Source organism: Giraffa tippelskirchi, chromosome 3 (assembly GCF_054371585.1).
Source record: "Giraffa tippelskirchi isolate mGirTip1 chromosome 3, T2T-mGirTip1v1.2.pri, whole genome shotgun sequence".
Classification (NCBI taxonomy): domain Eukaryota; kingdom Metazoa; phylum Chordata; class Mammalia; order Artiodactyla; family Giraffidae; genus Giraffa; species Giraffa tippelskirchi.
The window spans coordinates 178,432,672-178,453,578 of record NC_137277.1 but is presented as its reverse complement, the minus strand read 5'-3'; the positions used below and the strand labels follow the sequence as shown (position 1 = coordinate 178,453,578).

Below are 20,907 nucleotides of genomic sequence, written 5' to 3'. Positions count from 1 at the left end.
GGGGGCGCTGCGGGGCGCGGCGCGAGCGCGCGCGCCCGCCGGCCCGCCCTCCGCGCCCGCTGACTGGCTGGCGGGCCGGCTCGAGGCGGTGGGGCCCGCCCACCTGCCCCGCGGGGCGCTGACCCACTGCCCTAGGCGCCTCCCCCGCTCCTCCTCGTGGTTCGTTCCGTTCTGCACTTCTGGCTGCGGAAGGCGCGTCCATGTGACAGGGAAGGGGGGGTGGGCAGAACCTGACCGGGGAGTCATTTGCCCACGCCGTGGCCCGCCCATCCGCACCTGGGCTGAGCAAGGGCCGGAGGCCGCGGGGTGACCCTCAAGGTCGAAGGGTGTTTTTCCGCGACCGGGCCGTGAGGCCTGAGGCCAGACCGTGATGGGACGAGGCGGAGACCGAGCCCTTTGCTCGGGGATTTCCAACCCAGAAGTGAGAACCGGGGCAGCTCAGTTCTTGGCTGCCCTTTCTCGAGGCCCCAAATAAATGGCGTGTGCGTCTGCAATTGCTCAGGATATTTCGGCATGCTCCTACCCTCACCCCCACGCCCGCGACACATACACACACGCGCGCGCACACACCTAGGAATCCGAGTAGGAGATCAAAATTCAAACTTCCGGGAGATAGCATCTTGGGCAAGTTATTTCCTCTCTTCGTATTTTCAACTATTAAATGAAAATGATTATCAGCTACCTCATGGGGCTCTTTTCATTATGTATGAAAAATGCGTGATAAAGAGGAGACCCTGAATTTAAAGACAGGGATTATTCTAGAGCTCTCAGTATTCTCTCTTGCATTTAGAAGGTGGGCAGAAAAATCTTTGTCGGACCATGCATTAGGAGTTTTGGTTTGGAAGATGTGGTCAGCAGTGACTTGGGAGATTGGTCTGGGCCACTGCCAGATGGCAGCAGGAAAGAAGCACTGGAGGCTTACTCTTGAGAGCTGGGGAAAAGGGGCAAGGGGCTCTGTCCTCCTCCTTCACCCTGGGAAGCCTCATCTTCTCAGAATTGTCATTCAGACGCTACGTAGTGGCTTACTCTTTGCAACCCCATGAACTGCAATATGCCAGGCTTCTCCGTCCTTCACCATCTCCCTGAGTTTGCTCAAACTCATGTCCATTGAATCAGTGATGCCCTCCAACTATCTCATCCTCTGTGGTCCCCTTTTCCTTTTGTCTTCAGTCTTTCCTAGCATCATGATCTTTTCCAGTGAGTCAGCTCTTCACATCAGGTGGCCAAAGTATGGGAGCTTCAGCTCTGCCACCTGTCCTTCCAATAAATATTCAGGGTTGATTTCCTTTAGGATTGGCTGGTTTGATCACCTTGCAGTCAAAAAGACTCTCAAGACTCTTCTCCAGCACCATAGTTTGAAAGCATTCTTTGGTGCTCAGCCTTCTTTATGGTCCAGTTCTCACATCTGTACTGGAAAAACGATAGCATTGACTATACGGACCTTTGTTGGCAAAGTGACATCTCTGCTTTTTAAAATGCTGTGCCGGTTTGTCATGGCCTTTCTTCTAAAAAGCAAGCGTCTTTTAATTTCGTGGCTGCAGTCACTGTTCTCAGTGATTTTGGAGCCCAAGAAAATGTCACTGTTTTTCACTTTTTTCCCCATCTATTTGCCATGAAGTGATGGGACTGGATGCCATGATCTTAGTTTTTGGAATGTTGAGTTTTAAGCCAGTTTTTTCACTGTCCTCTTTCACCCTCATCAAGAGGCTCTTTAGTTCCTCTTTGCTTTCTGCCATTAGAGTGGTATCATCTGCATATCTGAGGTTGTTGATATTTCTCCCATAAAAAGCAAGCGTTAGTCACTCAGTCATGCCCAACTCTCTGTGACTCCATGGTCTGTAGCCCACCAGGCTCCTCTGTCCATAGGACTTCCCAGGCAAGAATACTGGAGTGGGTTGCTATTTCCTTCTCCAGGGGAACTTCCTCACCCAGGGATTGAACCCGTGTCTCCCACATTGCAGGCAGACTCTACCACTGAGCAACCAGAGAAGCCCATATTTCTCCTGGCAAACTTGATTCCAGCTTGTGAGTCAGTCAGACACCTATCTAGAAGGTACTCCTGCCCCTTGGGCTGCCTCTCCCCAACCTCCTCACCCCCACACACATATTCACTTGGCCCTGTGGGGAGAAGCAATGGTCAGTACACCTTCCCCACAAGGTCGACCTGGGGCTTTGCTCTTGACAAGAAGGCGTCCATTACAGTTTAGCAGTAAAAGGAAAGGTTTTATGACTCAGCCACCTCATACCACAGCATAGATCCCAGGATGTTCACCACCAGTAGGGGGCCCAGGAAAAGTGAAAGTGAAAGTGAAGTCACTCAGTCCAACTCTTTGCGACCCCACGAACTGTAGCCTACCAGGCTCCTCTGTCCATGGGATTTTCCAGGCAAGAATACTGGAGTGGGTTGCCATTTCCTTCTCCAGGGGATCTTCCCGACCCAGGGATCGAACCTGGGTCTCCTGCATTGTAGGCAGACGCTTTACTGTCTGAGCCACCAGGGAAGGAGGAGATAGGTATTCCAGGGCAAAGATGGCTCTGTGGGCTGTGTGGGAGTTGTGAGGCCTTGAAGCAAGAGGGGCTGCAGATCAGAATCCAGGCCCTTTGGGTGAAGAACACAGGTTCAGCTCTCACATTCTACCTGGCTCCAGCAGACAGCATTTTCTACTTCCTCAAAGCACAGGTTTGAAACAGAGAACTACCTGCTCCGCAAAACTTTTGTTGAGTCTCCTGGTTATTGATTCTTCTGCTGAAGTCCCAAAACACCTTATGCAATCCCTTATCATAGCCTGTATATGCCTATTTTCATGTTCTCCCATATTTAGACTGTGTTACTTGAGCCAGTGTAGCAGACTGTTGAGTAAACGAATGAATCTTCCCCCTGTCCATCTTTCAGTCCAGCCCTAAAATGTCAGTTAATAATGTAATAACAACATAAAGATATTAATAGCCATCATAACAGGTACTATTTATTAAGCATCTACTCGATTCTAAAGCTGCACAAGGTGTTTTAAAATATGTTATCAAGTTTACTCTTCAAAATAACCCTGTGAGAAAGTGGTCGTCATCCTCATTTTCAAAGGAATTGGACAGAATTCCCTGGCAGTCTAGTGGTTAGGACTCCACACTTTCACTACCAAGGGCTTCAATCCCTGGTCAGGGAACAAAGATCCTGCAAGGTGCGTGGTGCAGCCAAATAATAAAAAGGGATTGGAGGCTCAGAGAGACAAAGTGACAGAAGCAGGATTCAGCCCGTGTCTGTTTCTGAAGCCTACATAAGTATGAGGTTAGTCTCCGACTCCAGTCAATAACTGGTGTGTGTCAAATTAAGCTGGAATCCCTTCTAAGATGTTGGCAACACCCTACTCTGGGAGCAAAAGGCCTGAGACCATGGCACCACCAACTCCCCACACTCTCAGGACAGCAGGGAAATGCTCTAACATGAATGACCTTATGCACATGGTTTCCCAAGGAAAGTTGCACACCTCAAACAGATCAGGAACTGGGCTGCAGGCCCCTTATTACAGTGTGAACCACCCTTGGGGTGAGTTTTACACATAATAAGTGCTCTGAGTTTATTCAGCGCCTTTGCTGAAGCATTCCAAGTGCCATTAGTTTATTAATCCTTCCAGCGCCCCTGTGAGGCAAATTTGGCGGTCTTCTCAAATGAATTTATGAAGCATTAGCTCCTTGAGAGCAGGAGCCGTGTGGGCCTGCCACACAGAGGGGTTAGAGAAAGAAATAACGGTAGTGTGGCGAAGAAACCGAGACCCTTAGGGAAGTGGTTTTACATAGAAGTGGGGGCACAACACAGGTGCCTGGTTCCCACCGTGAGACCCTAGACTATTTCATCAGGCATCCTTGCATTGCCATTTTATTGCTGTGTAACTTTGGGAAGTTACTTCATCTAGTCTCAATTTCTCCATCTGTAAAATGGAAAAGGCAACAGTACTTACCTCATGACCTAGTTTTGAGCATTACAGGACTAGTGTATATAATTCAGGTAGCACCATACTGGACACATAGTAAGTGTTCAATAAACGTTAGATATTATTACAATTGTTAGAGTGGTACATGGAACTGTGGGATGAGCCAAAGGCATGAGCTTCGCTACTACTGACTCTATGGAGTTTATTTCAAAACTGCAGGCTCTACAGTTTTGTGATCTTGGACAGATGACTTAACTTCAGGAATGAACCTCTGTCCTCATCTGTGAAATGGGGTAGCTCTGAAATGAAGATCTTGAAAGTGCTCTGTAAATTGCCAAGCACTACACAGACATTAACTGTGGTTTTATACTATTACTCTACAGGAATCCCAGCTCAGCCCCACAAATTCCCAACTTCTAAAGTTGCTTCCCTGGTGGTCCAGTGGTTAAGACCCCACCTTCCAATGGAGAGGGTGCAGGTTTGATTCCTTGTCAGGGAGCTAAGATCTCACATGCCTCCTGGCCAAAACCCCAAAACATAAAATAGAATCAATATTGTAACAAATTCAATAAAGACTTTAAAAATGATCCATATCAAAAAAAAAAACACAAAAACTTAAAGTTGCCTGTTGTGTGATAGGGCAGTGATGATCACATCTATCTCAGGGGGTTGCTGTGAAAAAATAAATCCTAAAGGCTTCCCTCGGAGAAGGCAATGGCACCCCACTCCAGTACTCTTGCCTGGAAAATCCCATGGACGGAGGAGCCTGGTAGGCTGCAGTCCATGGGGTCGCTAGAGTCGGACACGACTGAGCGACTTCACTTTCACTTTTCACTTTCATGCATTGGAGAAGGAAATGGCAACCCACTCCAGTGTTCTTGCCTGGAGAATCCCAGGGATGGCGGAGCCTGGTGGGCTGCCGTCTATGGGGTCGCACCGAGTCGGACACGACTGAAGCGACTTAGCAGCAGCAGTAAAGGCTTCCCTGGTGGCTCAGCTGGTAAAGAATCTGCCTCCAATGTGGGAGACCTGGGTTCGATCCCTGGGTTGGGAAGATCCCCTGGAGAAGGAACAGCTACCCACTCCAGTATTCTGCCCTGGAGAATTCCATGGACTGTATAGTTCATGGGGTCGCAGAGTCCAACAGACTGAACGGCTTTCAGTCCTTAAAGACATATTTAAAGTACCCAGCATGGTAGGAGGTAGTCCATACATGTTACTTCCCTATCCCCTAATAGATGTTGCCTTTCAAAATCTTCAAGTTAAGGAAGCTACAGGGTTTGGTAGGAAATCTAGGGAACCAACAGAGCTGGGATTATTCCTGACTCTGCCACTGTGTGACCTTGGGCAAGTTACCTAACCTCTCTGCCTAACTATCGGGAGATAAAGTATGCTTACACTGCTAAGTTTTAGGGAGAAAAGACAGAGCCGGGGCTTGCCTAATAATACATGCGAGCTACTGACAAATGCAGATAGGCCGGTGACCCAGTGGGAAGCAACGACCAATTTCCCAACCCGAAACCAAACGGGGTTATGAGCTGCAAAATGAGCGGTCCGGGCTCCTGAAAATTCAGCTGAGCTTAGGAGGTCCCTGCCCAGCACTGCTTAGCGCGTCTGGACCCTGCCAATGGACCGGTCAGGAGAAGGCCAAGAGAGGACTCAACCCTCCCCAAAGTGATAACGGGGGAAGGGGAGGCAGGAGGAGGAAAGAATGTACTGATTCACCGCCCCACCCATCCCCTGCCTCTAATCTCTCTTCCGGAATTTTACAGCCCTCTTTACAGGGGCGGAGGCCGAGGGGGCAGGGCGCGGGTTACCGCAGGCTGCGGGCACCTACTCCCCAGCCCCTGCCCCTGTCAGTCAGCTTCTGCGGGAAGCCTCCGAGAGCAGCGCAGACCTGGCAGTCGGCCCTTGGACTGCAGTCGGCCTTCGGCCGCTCCTAGCAGAAGAGCTTGGGCGCGTGCTGCTAGGGGGAGCGCGGTGTGGAGGGAGAGGAGCTATGAATTCCGGGAGATGTCCAGGCTGGCTCCCGGGATGGGTCCGCGGGTCAGAAATTCCCTCCCCCGGTGCGGGTAAGAGCGGGAAAGCTGCCGCGGAATCAAGGCTGGGTCTGGGTGCTCTGCAAGGCCCCAGCCTCCTTCTGGATCCTTCTCCGCGGCCCATCAGCTGTCAGGATCCCCCTCTCCACCGCCGTCAGGTGTTACTGGATTTCAGTCAGAAATCCAGAAAGAAAAGGACTTCAGGATTGGCAGCGAGGGAGAGGGAAAAGTTTAGAAACATGGCTCAACCTCCTTATTTTATCTTAGTAAAGATGGGGCAACTGAGGCCCCGGGAACGGGGTGCTGAGAGTCAGGGGAGGACTCTGAGCCAGCACTTTAAGTTTGGCGCTGCTCTGACTGCTCGGTTCAGTTCACAGCGTTTCCTGATAACCTCGAGAGTTAGTTTCCCCGATGGGCAGTTGGAAAATACCAAAGAATTTATTAAGAAGTGAAACAAGTGCTGTTGGAAGTAGTGTAGCAAATTTCCCTACACAGCGAACGCAGTGATTGGGAGGTAATGATGCTCACAGCTAACACTTATTGAGACTTACTATGTCTGAGGCACCATTGTATTAAGCCCTTTATAGGTATGGGCTTCCCTGGTGGCTCAGATGGTAAAGCATATGCCTGCAACGCAGAAGACCGGAGTTCGATCCCTGGGTCGGGAAGATCCCCTGGAGAAGGAAATGGCAACCCACTCCAGTATCCTTACCTGGAAAATCCTATGGACGGAGGAGCCTGGTAGGCTACAGTCCATGGTGTTGCACAGAGTCAGACACGACTGATCAACTTCACTTTATAGGTATTGCGTCCTCAATCACTAAGTCATGTCTGACTCTTTGCAAACCCACCAGGCACCTCCATGGGATTTCCCAGGCAAGAATACTGGAGTGGGTTTGCCTACTCTAGGGGATCTTCCCCACCCAGGGATCCAACCTGGGTCTCCTGCGGCATCTGCATTGGCAGGCGGATTCTTTACCACTGAGCCACCTGGGAAGGCTTATAGGTTTTTAGTAGTTTAATTTCACAACAGTCCTAGAAGGTGGAAATTATTATCTGAAGTGAATGACAGAGAGGCCACTTGACCAGTCACCCAGGGAGTATGTGATAGAGGCAGGATTTGAACCGGAAGAGTATCTGTCCTGAGCCCCATACCCTCAACCTCTACACCATCTGCTTCTCAAATGAGATCAAATGTGGTTATGATCTACCTCCATGAGGGAGGTTGGTTTAACGGTGTAAACTTTTATTATGGCAACTTCTTTCAGAGTGACTTAGATTGTCTGTGAAAGTGACAGTCACTCAGTCGTGTCCTACTCTTTGTGACCCCATAGGCTATACAGTCCATGGAATTCTCCAGGCCAGAATACTGGATTTGGTAGCCTTTCCCTTCTCCAGGGTATCTTCCCAACCCAGGGATTGAATCCAGGTCTCCCACATTGCAGGCGGATTCTTTACCAGCTGAGCCACAAGGGAAGCCCAAGAATACTGAAGTGGGTAGCCTATCCTTTCTCCAGGGAATCTTCCCGGCCCAGGAATCGAACTGGGGTCTCCTGCATTGCAGGCAGATTCTTTACCAACTGAGCTATCAGGGAAGCCTGTGTATAAATGTTTCATATATGGTCTCTGACCATGATAATGTTTCTACACACTGAGACTTCAAAGTACCAGGTTAAATGGGGTAATCAAGGTCACATTTGGAGAAGGAAATGGCAACCCACTCCAGAATTCTTGCCTGGAGAATCCCATGGGCAGAGGAGCCTGGCTAGCTACAGTCCATGGGGTCGCAAGAGTCAGACACGACTTAGTGACTGAACCACCACCACCACCAAAGTCACATCGTGAAACTGAGAGGATTCCTTCCTCGATGGTGCACAGTTGTCTTAGTTCTGTCAGGTGCCATGGCCAGAATCTTGACTTTTTGCCCTCACAGTGGCTTTCTGCCCTGCCTCCATCAACATATCACCTACTCTGTCCTCAACTTGTGTACATATAAACTACACAATTGAAGGTTTCTTCTTGGCTGAAAGCCAAAATTATAGCTTATCTTTTATTACAATGCAAATATCACAAGAAGGGAAAACTGGGTCTTACCAGCCATTTGCATGTATTAAATAATGAGAATGGGATTATCAGCCCCTCCCTAAAAATCAATTTTGGTAGGAGAGAGAGAAAGGGCAGAAGGGCTACAAACTTACCAGAGTTAATATTGGAAAGAACTTCAGAAGTCACCTAGTGTATCTTCTCATAGGCCCAGATAAAGAAAACAAGTTTCCCAGGCCACTTAAAGATATTGAGGGCCTGAGGAAGGTTGTTATTGTTTAGTCAGTTGGTCCTGTCTGACTCTTTGTTACCCCATGGTCTGGAGCCCACTGGGCTCCTCTATCCATGAAATTTCCCAGGCAAGAATACTGGAGTGGGTTTCCAGGAAATCTTCCCAACCCAGGGATTGGGACTGAACCCAAGTCTCCTGCATTGTAGGCAGATTCTTTACCACTGAGCCACCAGAGGGCCTGAGGAGGGTGGGAGGACCCATTGTGGGGAAGGGAACAGGACAAGCAAAAGAACTAAATATTAGATAAGCCTCAGTGTCAGAAGCCTTTCCTTCTAGCTTTGTTCTAACTCCCAACCCCAGCCTTAAAAATTATATGCACCTTTTATAATATGTAAATTCTACTTTAAGGCTGCTAAGGGAATTGCCTGGCAGTCCAGTGGTTAGGAGGCAGTGCTTTCATGGCCAGGGCCCAGGTTCAATCTCTGATCAGGGAACTAAGATCCTACAAGTTTAGTGGTGTGGTCAATAATAATAATAAGGCTGTTAAAAAATAATATATGCTTCTTATAAAAATTTTTTTTAATTATAGAGATGAATGCTTAATAAAGTAAAAGTCCCCCATAATCATACCTAAAGAAAGAAAACCATTAACAATTTGTATTATATTGTTCCTATCTTTCTCTGTACATTCATATTTTTTGGTGTATTCCTATATGCACGCACGTGTGTGCGTGTTTAATAGAAATGAGATTGTTTCTCTTAGCAATATGCCTTGGACAGTTTCCCATGTCAGTTGCATTTAGATCTACATTATTCTTTTAAAGGCTGCCTATGTAGTATGGCTAAACTATAATTTAACAGGTTCCTTAATGATAGGTACTTGGATTGTTTCCATTTTTTTGCTAACACAAGCAGTACTGGAATGGATATTTCTGCACATACATCTTGGATTCCTCTTAGAGGAATTCTGTAGGATAAATTCCGAGAGAAACAGTTCCTTTTAAAGCACCATGCCGCATAGATGATCATTTTCATCTTATTCCAAATGCCCTAACATAAAAGCCTGACCCTGATTTAAATCACACAAAGCGCTTAGGCTATAGTACACTTTTTTAAAATATTTATTTAAAATATTTATTTCCTGGAATAGGAAATGGCAACCCACTCCAGTGTTCTTGCCTGGAAAATTCCATGGACAAAGGAGCCTGGTGGGCTACAATCCATGTGGTCACAGAGTCGGACACATATGAGTATGCAAACATACCCACCATTTATTTATTTGGCTACACTGGGTCTTTAGTTGCATCATGCAAACTCTTAGTTGTGGCATGTGGGATCTAGTTCCTTGACCAGGGATCGAACTGGCCCCCCTGCATTGGGAGCAGAGTCTTAACCCCTGGACCATCAGGGAAGTCCCAATTAATGTGTTATTTTCATGATTATTATTACCATTATTTCATGATATCATTAGTCTGGTGGGTAGAAGTTCATTTCTTCAGTCAACAATTAGTAATGAGCTTCTACCAGTGATGAGCCAGAGGATCCAGCAGCAAACTGATGTAGACCCTTCCCCCAAGGAACTGACAGTCTAGTTGTCCATGGATGTATCACCCAGGGAGTACAACAGTATAAGATAAATGCTACAAAAGTGGTAACTGCAGGGGAGATAAGGGAGAATATAAGAAGGAGAATAACCAACCTGAAGAAGGGCAGGCAAGAGAGGGGAGAGGAAAAAGAAGAAACAGGTTCAGTTATCCAAAAAGGGAAAGTAATGAGCACTCCAGCCACTAGAAATAACTAAGCAGAGCCCAAGACACTATCGCCAAGAACTGCTGGTAGAAACAGTAAACCAAACCAGTGGTTTCTCAAATGTCTGTGCTAAGACTGGCGCTTGTGGATGGAGACTGCAGAAAATTAAGGATAAAAAGGTAAATTTCAAAAACATAAAAGGTAAATTTCATATGCTAAATTTATTCATTTTAAGGAACAGGCTTTCATTCTGACAGTATACTCTTCCTACCTTTTTTGGTAATAAAATATCCTTCCTTTCATGAAGTAGTGGTTGTAGTAAATGATAGTTGTTTTTCTTTAATGTTTTTGTTTGGACAAACTAAAAGCTAGCAACCATACCTGGATCCCCTTCCCCACTTTTTAAACTTCTGGGACCTCTGAGCCAGGTGACTTCTAAGGCTCTTTCCATCCTTGTGTTTATAAGATCTCTGCTCAGCAGTGATCATGACCAGAAGCTAAGTTAAGTTTGCACTCTGTGAGCCAAAGCCCTTTCAACAGACCCAAGGTTAAAAAATAAAATAAAATAAGTATGTCAGTAAGTAAAAGGCGGGGGGGAAAAAAACAATTTGGTAACCTCTTAAACAATTATTTTTTGGTTCCCAAACCACATCAGAGTACCTCAAGTTTCCATGTAGACTTGCTCTCTTGCTCCCAGGAAATGCAGCACTGAAGAAGAGAAACCACAGAAATAACAGATAGAAGTGATATGGGAAAAATCAATTTGGTGCAGTTTTCACAAACCTTTAAAATAGAGCGATTTAAGTGATGATGGAGTTTCATGACCAGCGGTGGCAGAGCCTCTAATGGGACTGCTGGTGTTTTTTGGCATTTCTCTGAGCAGGCGGGGAGGGGATTTTTCTTTCCTCTCCCTTTCCACTTAGAAGTAAATGGAAGCAATGAGAAACAAAAGTCTCCTGTAAGGTCCCATTAAGAGAAACAAATGAAATGCGGCTCCCCTATAACCAGAAATCATAAAATCCTCAGACAAGCACCGGGCATGACTTCCCTGCAGGAACTGAGTATTCACCAGCACACCTGGCTCTGATGTTACCATGGCAACTCCTCACCTTTACATTCCTTGACTTGGCGGGTTGAGACTGGTTCAGGGCACATTGGAGTTTTTCATGTTTCTCCTTGACTTCTGGAAAAGGAAAGGGGAGGAGAGGGAAAGGATTCTAAATCAGCTGACCTCTTGCCTTGGGTATTTGCTTTTAGGCTTGTGTAAAGAGGCCTCACTGCTGAAGGGAGCCTGCAGCAGGGTGAGAGTGTGGGAATGGCTCTGCCAGAGCCCAAAAGACCTAGGTTCAAATCTCGGCCCCTCAATTGAATCCATTTATTCATTCCAACAAACCCTCCTCTGGACCAGGCACTAGCAGTTCAGAGAGATGACCGAATAGCCAGAATTGGCCCTCAGAGAGCTGGCAGTCCAGAGGGAAAGTTGGGTCAGCAGATGACCACAAGCCAGTGTGACAAGTGACTTCACCAAGGCGGGTGTTGATTCTATCACTGCCCAGAGAGGTGACCTTGTAGGGAGGGCAGAAACAAGCTCACACTGCATTGACCAGGACTCTTAGAGACACTCTAGCAAGAGTTCCTTCTTCTTGGGCCCAAAGAATTCAGCATGAGGGCCTGAAATTAAGGGTGACAAGAGTTGAGATTTGCACTGTGGGTTTCAGACATGTCAACTCACTTATCTGAGCCTCAGTTTCACCATCTATAAACCAAAGCTAACAATAACTGCCCTACTCCTGTTGAGAAAAATTACATTAATTACTATAGAATGATGAATGAAAGAACAGACAGAACCAGATCCAAAGCCTGTTGCTCCAGTGCCCAACTGTGACGTAATTCTGGACTTTAAACCCTCTGAGTCTTACTTTCCTCACGTGTAAAAGAATCATCCTATGAATCTAGACTCTGAAATACAGAGTGAAGTAAGTCAAAAAGAGAAAAATATTGTATATTAACACATATATATGGAATCTAGAAAAATGGTGCCAATGAACTTATTTGCAGGGCAGGAATAGAGACGCAGACATAGAGAACGTAGAGAACGGACCTGTGAACACAGCGGGGGAAGAAGAACGTGGGACGAATTGAGAGAGTAGCACAGACATGTATATACGCTACCATGTGTAAAACAGCTAATTAGTGGGAAGTTGCTGTATAGCACAGGGAGCTCAGCTTGGTGCTCTGTGATGACCTAGAGGGATGGGGTGGGGGTGGGTTTGAGGGAGGCTCAAGAGGGAGGGGACATATGTATACTTACAGCTGATTCACGTTGTTGTATAGCAGAAACCAACACAACATTGTAAAGCAATTATCCTCCGATTTAAAAAAAAAAAGAATCATTATAATCATACAACACATAAGTGATGTGAGAATTAGATGGGATAAGACAGATGAACCATATAGCACCTCCAGACAAAAAGTGCTAGTTACTTTTTATTACGGAATCCCCTGATCTAGTGCCTGATGTGTCCCTAAGTCAGATAGTACTGTTGTTATTGTTACGTGGCACTCCGTAGAAACTCTGTAAACATTACTTTCCCAGCCTCTTTGGACCCTCTCCTCTGACCACTCCACCTTTGCATCGCCTCTATCTTTCACATGTGTTGGCTGTTTCTCTCCCAAGCTAAGGAGAGGGCAGTTTAATCTACATTCCCTCCCCAGCAACCCCTTCTTCACCTTGGCCTGAGCCTCTCTCCTGGGCTGAATGAAGGTGGAAAGGGCCTGGGCCTGGCCCCAAGGGCTCCTCTGGAGACCGAGGTGGGGGAAAAGGCAGGGAGTGCGTCAGTCCTGATGCAATCGTAGGCTCATGGCTTGGCCCACTTCCTCCTCTTTGGGTGTTTACCGGAGCCTGGATTCCACAGGAACCCTTGGAACAGGGCACTGACAGGGGGGCAGGCAGCACACAAAACTGCCTGCTTGGGGGACAGTTTAGACAGAAAGCGATACCGCGTGTGGGCCTCAGGCACCCTGGGCTCAGGGACGCAAGAAAGAGGTACCAGGTGTCCAGAGGGAGGGGCAAGGCTGGAGGAGGGGGACTAACCGCAGGCTGCTGCCTGGCCACTTCCAGACCAGCTATGGGAGGCCCAGTGAATAGGCTCTTTATTCCTGAGCTTAGACGCTCAGGGGAGGGAGCTCTGAAGGGTGTCTCAGGTGACAAGGAGCCTCAGAACAAGCTGAGAGGATCCTGTCCCTTTCTTCCCAGTAGAAACCGGAGCCGGAGAGAAGCTTGTTTTCCAGTCATTTGCTGAGAGCTTCACTGCAGAGGCCCCTGGCCAATCCCACCGCCTTGTGGGTCACCTAGTCACAGCCTCAGAAGTGCAGAGTCGCATGGGGTAGAGAACACAGGTTTTTGGCAGTCACGTCGCAGAACTTCCAGTTACTGGCTGGGTGCCCCAGGCAAGTGACTTCACCTCCCTAACTCTCAACTTCCTTGTGTCAAACAGAATCATCGAAGTAATAGACTTCAGAGATAAAGCCCCTAGGCCCTTAGAACAGTGTCTGTCTGGTGAGGGTGAAAGCCGCCGCTACCTGTTGCATATTGTTATTTTCATTAAGACACAGCAGGAGGCAGAGAGGCAATGGAGCCCAAAATCAACTGTTCGCTTCCAGGCCCAGGCACTGAAATTCTTTCCTGTTTAGAGAGCCTTCCCTTTTTTTTTTTTTCTTTTTCTTCCCCTCTTCTCTCTCTCCCTCCCTCTCTCTCTGTGCCCCTGAAGCTGAGGCCTAATTGTCCTCCTTTCAGTATCCAATGACTGTTTCCCAGTTATCAGGAAAGCATCCGACCGCCCCTCCCCCAGAGCTGTGAAACCGAGTAAGCAAAGCTTGCTTAAACTCCTGAGTCATTCAGCAAAACCGGCCCGAGATAATCAGTGGATCAAGGAAACTAGATGCAGAGTGGGGGAAACCCAGCAAAACCCAACCTCAAAACCGGGGCCTCCTCTCAGGGCAACTTCCCTCTGCTGGCCCCTAGGAGAGGCTTTCATTCAGGCTCCATAAACAAGACAGCGCGGGGCATCTGAGTCCTTTCCAGACCCTTCTGCACTCAGAATAAGACAAGAGCTACACCTGGGTCTCTAGCCTGCCGCCAGGCCTTCCCATGGAATCTTGTTTGACACAAACTCTTCGCTCTGGGACAAACTCTCTCCTTGCTGGCACGCCCCAGTCCCAGGGAGAGCTGACACCCTGCCTCCCATCTTCCCTGCCCAATCATTTCTCAGCCCCTGCACCTTGCCTTCAGCCCAACCACTCCACTGCCGTCAGTCATCAGTGGCTTCTTAGTTGCCAAATCCCAAACACTGTCTCCAGGCCATTCCTTCTTGCCCTCTGCAAACATTCTGACCACTTGGCACTTTGACAACCCCCTTCTTTAAACTCTTCCTCCTGGGGCTTCTGTCAGACCACAGCCCCCTGGTTCTCCTCCTTCCCCTGAGACCAGCACTCTGGGTATTGGCTGCTCTCCCTGTTCAGCTTTGCTCCTCATGGCTCTGCTCTTAGCTGTCTTCCCTTCCTATCTTCAAGCCCCTTCCCAGGTTTAATCTGTTCCCAGGTCTTTAACTTCCACCTCTTCGCTGGTCACTTCCCTGGTGGCTCAGACAGTAAAGAATCTGCCTGCAATGCGGAAGACCAGGGTTCAATCCCTATGGTCAGGAAGATACCCTGGAGAAGGAAATGGCAACCTACTCCAGTATTCTTGCCTGGAAAAGTCCATGGACGGAGGAGCCTGGCAGGCTACAGTCCAAGGGGTCGCAAAGAGTCGGACACGACTGAGCGACTAACACTTTCCCAGATCATATCTTCAGCCTAGATCTTCTACCAAATGCCACCAAGCAGCTCTATTTGCATGACCCCAGGCACAGCAGGCTCAACACACCCTAAACCCAGCTCTACTTCCCCGATAACCTGCTCTTCCTCCTGGGTTCCCCATCTTGATGAATGACACCACTTTTTACCCTGTTATCCAAGCCAGAGGCTCAAACGTTGTCTTTGCCATCTTCCTGCCCTGCCCACAAATCACCATACCCTTAGCATCTCATCAATTGCCTCCTTTCTCCTCCATTCCCATTGTTTCTGCTCCACTTCAGGTCTTCATCATGACCTGCAGCCTAGATTATTACATGTCTCACAAGTAGGCTCTCAGGCTTCATTTCTTCCCCCTTTGTACTAGATTTGTCTGGGAGTGTCTGTCCAGCTGCAGTTCTTTTCTTGAGGACCACTGTTGCCCACAGACCTCACGGAGAGGTGCCCTTAGGCTCACGATCTCACTAAAGCCTGCCCTGAAATCCTCACAGTGTTTGAACCAGAGGTGTACATTTGACCCAAGCTGAGCTGTATTCTGTCTTCTGGGACTCTGAAACTGGGGCATAGTGACTGTAGTGCAAACACTACCCCAGGGTCACATCAGTAATGATAATGAGTGGAACAGCCCAAGGAGAGACAACAGGGAATGGGCGATGGTGGCTCATGGAGACTGTGGGCCTTGTCTATGACAGCAGCTGTTACTCTACTCGAACAGATGGTTGCCATGGGAATACAGGTCCAGACTTGTCAGATATTGTGATTTTCCATACTTTCATGTGAGATTTCCCAATTTTCAAATATTGGGCAATAATTCATTTTTTAATGCCACCGACTAAGAATATCTTGTGCATCATATTTGACCTACAGGGCTGCCAGTTTGTAATCAGCACCAGGGAGTCAGACACCAGCCCCAAAGCTGGGGACGGCCACTTTCTGCCATGTATGGAGACTCAGAGAAGCCCTCAGTGTAGCCGGAAGAACAAAGCCTGCTCCTGCTGGCTCCTTGCCCTCTGCCCCGACCCCCACCCCAGGAACACTACAGACCCCCATTTCCTGGCCCTAAACCCCCTGCCCTTCTTTCTAGGCCCAGAACTATATGATAGTTAAAGTGATGGGCTCTGAAGTCAGAGAGACCTGGGTTCAAGTGCTGACTCTGTGACCTCTGGCTGCGTGCTCTTGGGAAACTGACTTCACCTCTCTGGGCCCCAATTCCTTCCTTTGTAAGACAGGGTACTTTCTTCATAAGGTTGTTATTGGGGTTAAAGGAGATAGTGCTCAGAACGCTCTTAGCATAGTGCCTGGCATCCAGCACACACTGAATGAGTGCTACCCATTATTGTTATTATTATTATTGCCATTGTAGTAGTATTCCGCCTCAGCACAGCCCTGTCTCAGAGCCCTTTCTTGTTTGTGTAACTCTCTGGGCGCTTACCATTTGTTCTTATTACTTTTTTTTTTTAATTTATTTATTTTAATTGGAGGCTAATTACTTTACAATATTGTAGTGGTTTTTTGCCATACTTCACATGAATCAGCCATGGGTGTACATGTGTTCCCCATGCTCATCCCCCCTTATTACTTATCACTATTTCATCTGCCTTGTTATATTGTAAACTCCTCTTAGAGGGAAAGGCCACATTTTCTCTCTCTTTATATGGAAGGGAGGGGAAAGAAAGTAGTTGAAACTATTTTGTACATAGTGAGTGCTCAAGATACATTTATTTGTTGGTCCACTGCTGGAATTTAAGCTCCGTGACAGCAAGGACCTTGTCCATCTCATTAACTATTGGATCCCCTGAGCCTAGTTTTTTACGTATATGTTGAGCACATATGGAACCCTCAATAAACATATATTGAATAAAAGAATGAAAGGCATCTCTTCCCCCTCTACCAGGATTCTTTAACATACTTAGGAGGTCATTGGTGCAAATCCAATCTGCTGTTTTAAACTAGTAGGTTCTGGAATCTCTGTTAAGAGCTTCCCATTTTTCCTTTGGGAAACTGTCCTTCCCCCACTCAAGGTGGCTTCCCCATCTGAACTCTAGGAATGGTCATGTGGCCCAGGACTAGCCAATCTGAGGCAACTATCCCAAGGCCACGGTGATTGGTTCAAGATGGGCTTGTAAGTCAATCAAAGCCAATCAGAGCTGAAAGGATTGGGAAGAAAAAATTTGCTTTCCTCAGAGGAAGCTAAGTCATGAGAATACAAGCCTAGAGCTGCTAGTGGCTGCATCACCGCCAAGAGGAGAAAGCTTGCCTAGAAAGGAAGCAAAAGCAGAAAAAGGCCTGAGGAACAGAAAGAGATAGGTTCCTAATGGTACTTTTGAGCAAGTGTATCTATATGTACCTAAATCTAACCCCTTGCCTATTCTCTTAGAGACAATAAATTCTCTTTTTTTGTTTAAGTCACCTTGAGTTGAGCTCTGGTCACACATCCAAAGGAGAGCAGATTAATATTTGGATTCTATAGATAGAGAGTCATAGTAGACATAAACATATATCTTTATAGGAATCTGCCCAGCAACAATGATCTTTCTGTAAGAACTGACGCCTACCCTTCCCTAACAGCCGTGTTTGTACTGAACCCTGCCCTCCAACTATACAACTGGTTGGACCAGAAGTAGATGTGTATTGCAGCATAATCAGATCAGATTCTCTCTCCTGGGGATTTGGGTTTAGAAGTGAAGAGATCCTAGTTCTGTCTGAACTACATGCTTAAACTGAGGGGATATAAAGTTGGGAGCTGGGAGAAAGTCACATTCATGGGGGACCAGAGAAACTGATCTACTCAAGAAGAATGAGGTTGACTCAGATGGGAACAGAGGCTGTGACCTCTCCGAGAAAGAGAGAACAAAAGAGAGAGACAGAAGAGTTGCTTCTTTTCTCATGAGACCAATTACTTCTCCTTTTAGGTTCCAAGAGATTTCTCTGTGTTCATATAATTCTCTCTTCCACCATTACCCTCCTTGCTTTTTCTCAAACTTAAAATAGCTTTAGTGGTTTGTGGGGGTGGGGTGGGGGTTGTTTTTCCTTATACCTAAAATGTTTTTTAGACAACCATCTTAGGAACAAGTCTGCAGTCAAAGTGTCCTGTTTACTAGGCTGATAAAGTCCCTTTACTAGGCTTCCTAATCAAGACACCTACACATTCAATTATTAGCTGTGTAACCTTGGCCAGAACACATGGATTCACTGAACTGGCTTCCTCCTCTATAAAACAGGAATAATAATGCCTACCCTACCAGGTAGTTAAGACTGAATGAGATAAGGTGGAAAGAAGATCTTACTTAGCACAGTGCTGGGCACCAAGCAGCCATGTAATCATTTTGTGCCAAATGCAAAAGAGGGGTTGGGTCCAAGCCTAGAACCAGGCCACTAAAAGGTGCCAGCTGGAGAAGACTCTTGAGAGTTCCTTGGACTTCGAGGAGATCAAACCAGTCCATCCTAAAGGAAATCAATGCTGAATATTTGTTGGCAGGATTGATGCTGAAGCTCCAGTACTTTGGCCACCTGATGCGAAGAGCCAACTCATTGGAAAAGACCCTGATGCTAGGAAAGATTGAAGGCAAAAGGAGAAGGGGGCAGCAGAGGATGAGATGGTTAGATAGCATCACCGTCTCAGTGCACATGAGATAGTGAAAGACGGGGCATGCTGTAGTCCATGGGGTCACAAAGGGTCAGACACGACTTAGCAACTGAACAACAACAACAAGAACTACAAGAGAAAGTTTAAGGGAACAAGCTTCTTCCCATCAGCACCCTTTTCATCATGTGTACCCAATTTTCAAAAGCATTGAGGAGGCAAAGTGCATCTTTATTTTTAAAAATGCCAGTTCTGGGGACTTCCTTGGTGGTCCAGTGGTTAAGAATCTGCCTTGCAATGCAGGGGACTTGAGTTTAATCCCTGATCAGGGAACTAAGATCCCACGTGCTGAGGAGCAACTAAGCCCACATGTCACAAGTACTGAGCACGCCACAACTAGAGAGTCCAAGTGCTGAAATGGAAGATTCTGTGTGCTGCAACTAAGGCCTGACAGAGTGAAATTAATTATTTTTTTAAAAAAAGGGTATGTAAATGCCTATTCTTGAACTCTATTCCAATGATATAATTCAGACCAAAAAAATACATTTGGATAAGAATGCTCATTGCAGTAGTGTTTATATTGGGAAAAAAATTGGAAATGACTGACATGTTCAACACTGTGTTTTGTTTAATAGATGATAGTACATATATACAACAGAATATTATAAAGACTAGAAGCACAGAAGACACAATCTTTTTAAATTAAAATAAACATGGAGTAGTTTGCCAAATATTATAATGTAAAACACAAAATGTGAACGTTTAAGGTAAAAGCACAATATTTCAAAGAAGATTCTCCTGCTCATCCCAGCATCACACACACTGTCTCACACACCACTCGCCCAGCAATGCATTCATCTTCTCTGCCTTTGGGGTAACTTGGGTGGGAAAACTGAAGAAGCATTTATGTAAGTTCAAGTTCTGAGGCCTCTCTAACATTTGAGGTATTGACAAAGATGGATGTTCACATCATTTTCTGAGCTTAAAAAAAAAGCAGGTTACAAAAATATTGCCAACAATGTGAACAATGGTTATCCTAGGTCATGGGATTTCAGGTGTTTTTTTCTTCTTTGTACTGTCATGTATTGTTTGAAATGTATATAATGTGTGTATATTATGTTGATATTTATGAGAAAAAATGAAGCTATTTTCATAAGGGGAGGGAGTTACCTTGATTTTATTTTCTCCTCTATTGTCCTCAACACATATTCTACCAGATTCCCTCTAATATGCCTTTCTTCTTCATGCACAGGGAGACATACCTGGCTGCCCGGCTCTGTGGAGCTGCTCCAGACAGAAGCTCCTTGTTCAGGGAGGGGAACCTTCCATGAGCCTGGCAGAAACGCAAGGCAGCTTACTACTGCCCTCTCCTGGTCAGAACAGGGCAGTTCTGATCTAGCTAAACAGCACATCAGTCACATCGTGATTGGCCAAGGTCATCCCAGAATCAGGACTTTTGGCTACCCCTGCAGTCATCAGGGTGCTGCACATCACCACTTGCTCTAGCAGTTGGAATAGAACATCTCCTGGGAACCTCTGGCTTGGCGTGGACAGCACTGTCCTGATGGGTTTACAATCATTACACTCAGCCTCCCTTAGCCCAGGTCATGGCCTGTTTGAGTGATGAGCAAGTGATGAAGAACTTTCCGGCCCACTAAAAAGCACTGATGGTCTGGAGTTCAGGTTCGATAAAGTAGAAGGCAGGGATGAAAGAAGATAAATGCAATCATCCCAATTATAAAAGCTCTTGGGACTTCGCTGGGGCTCCAGGGGTTAAGACTCGGAGCTTCCACTGCAGGGGGTGAAGGTTCCTTTCCTGGCGGGGGAACTAAGATCTCACATGCCATGTGGTGTGGCCAAAATAAATAAATAAATAAAGCTCTTGTTCTTATATGGTTCTAATTACTTTTCAAGTATTTGTCAAAGCAGCTTGATATGTACAAATAAATTCATACAAGGATATTTGTTGCAGAATTGTTGGCAACAGCACAAAACTGCAAACAATCTAAATAGGCCTCAGTATGGGGGCATTTGGACAAAATGGAATAGTATGCAGCTGTTAAAAAGAATGAGGTAGATCTATATGTGCCACTGTGAAATGATCTCCAAGATTCATTGTTAAGTTAAAAAAAGCACAATATGTAACTGTCAATAAATGTGTTGTGTCTTAAATAAGGATCTGTATAACAGTACACATTTCTATTTAGATATGTATAGAATACATGGGAAGGAAACACTAGAAATTAATAATAATAATGACTATCTCTGGAGATGACAAAAAGAAAGAGAACTAATCTCAGTTCAGTTCAGTTCAGTTCAGTTGCTCAGTCGTGTCAGACTCTTTGCGACCCCATGGATGGCAGCATGCCAGGCCTCCCTGTCCATCACCAACTCCTGGAGTTTACTCAAACCCATGTCCATTGAGTCAGTGATGCCATCCAACCATCTTATCCTCTGTCAACCCCTTCTCCTCCCGTCTTCAAT

The 20,907-nt window shown here is 46.5% G+C and overlaps 1 long non-coding RNA gene across 1 annotated transcript; it reads left to right on the top strand.

Annotated features, from left to right (window-relative positions):
* The first annotated feature begins 12,959 nt into the window (after window positions 1–12,959).
* On the top strand, window positions 12,960–20,314 carry LOC145543678 (uncharacterized). The gene is made up of 3 exons (XR_014080955.1): window positions 12,960–13,035; window positions 13,246–13,439; window positions 19,676–20,314. It is a non-coding gene; the product is annotated as an uncharacterized LOC145543678 (long non-coding RNA).
* Window positions 20,315–20,907: the final 593 nt, after the last annotated feature.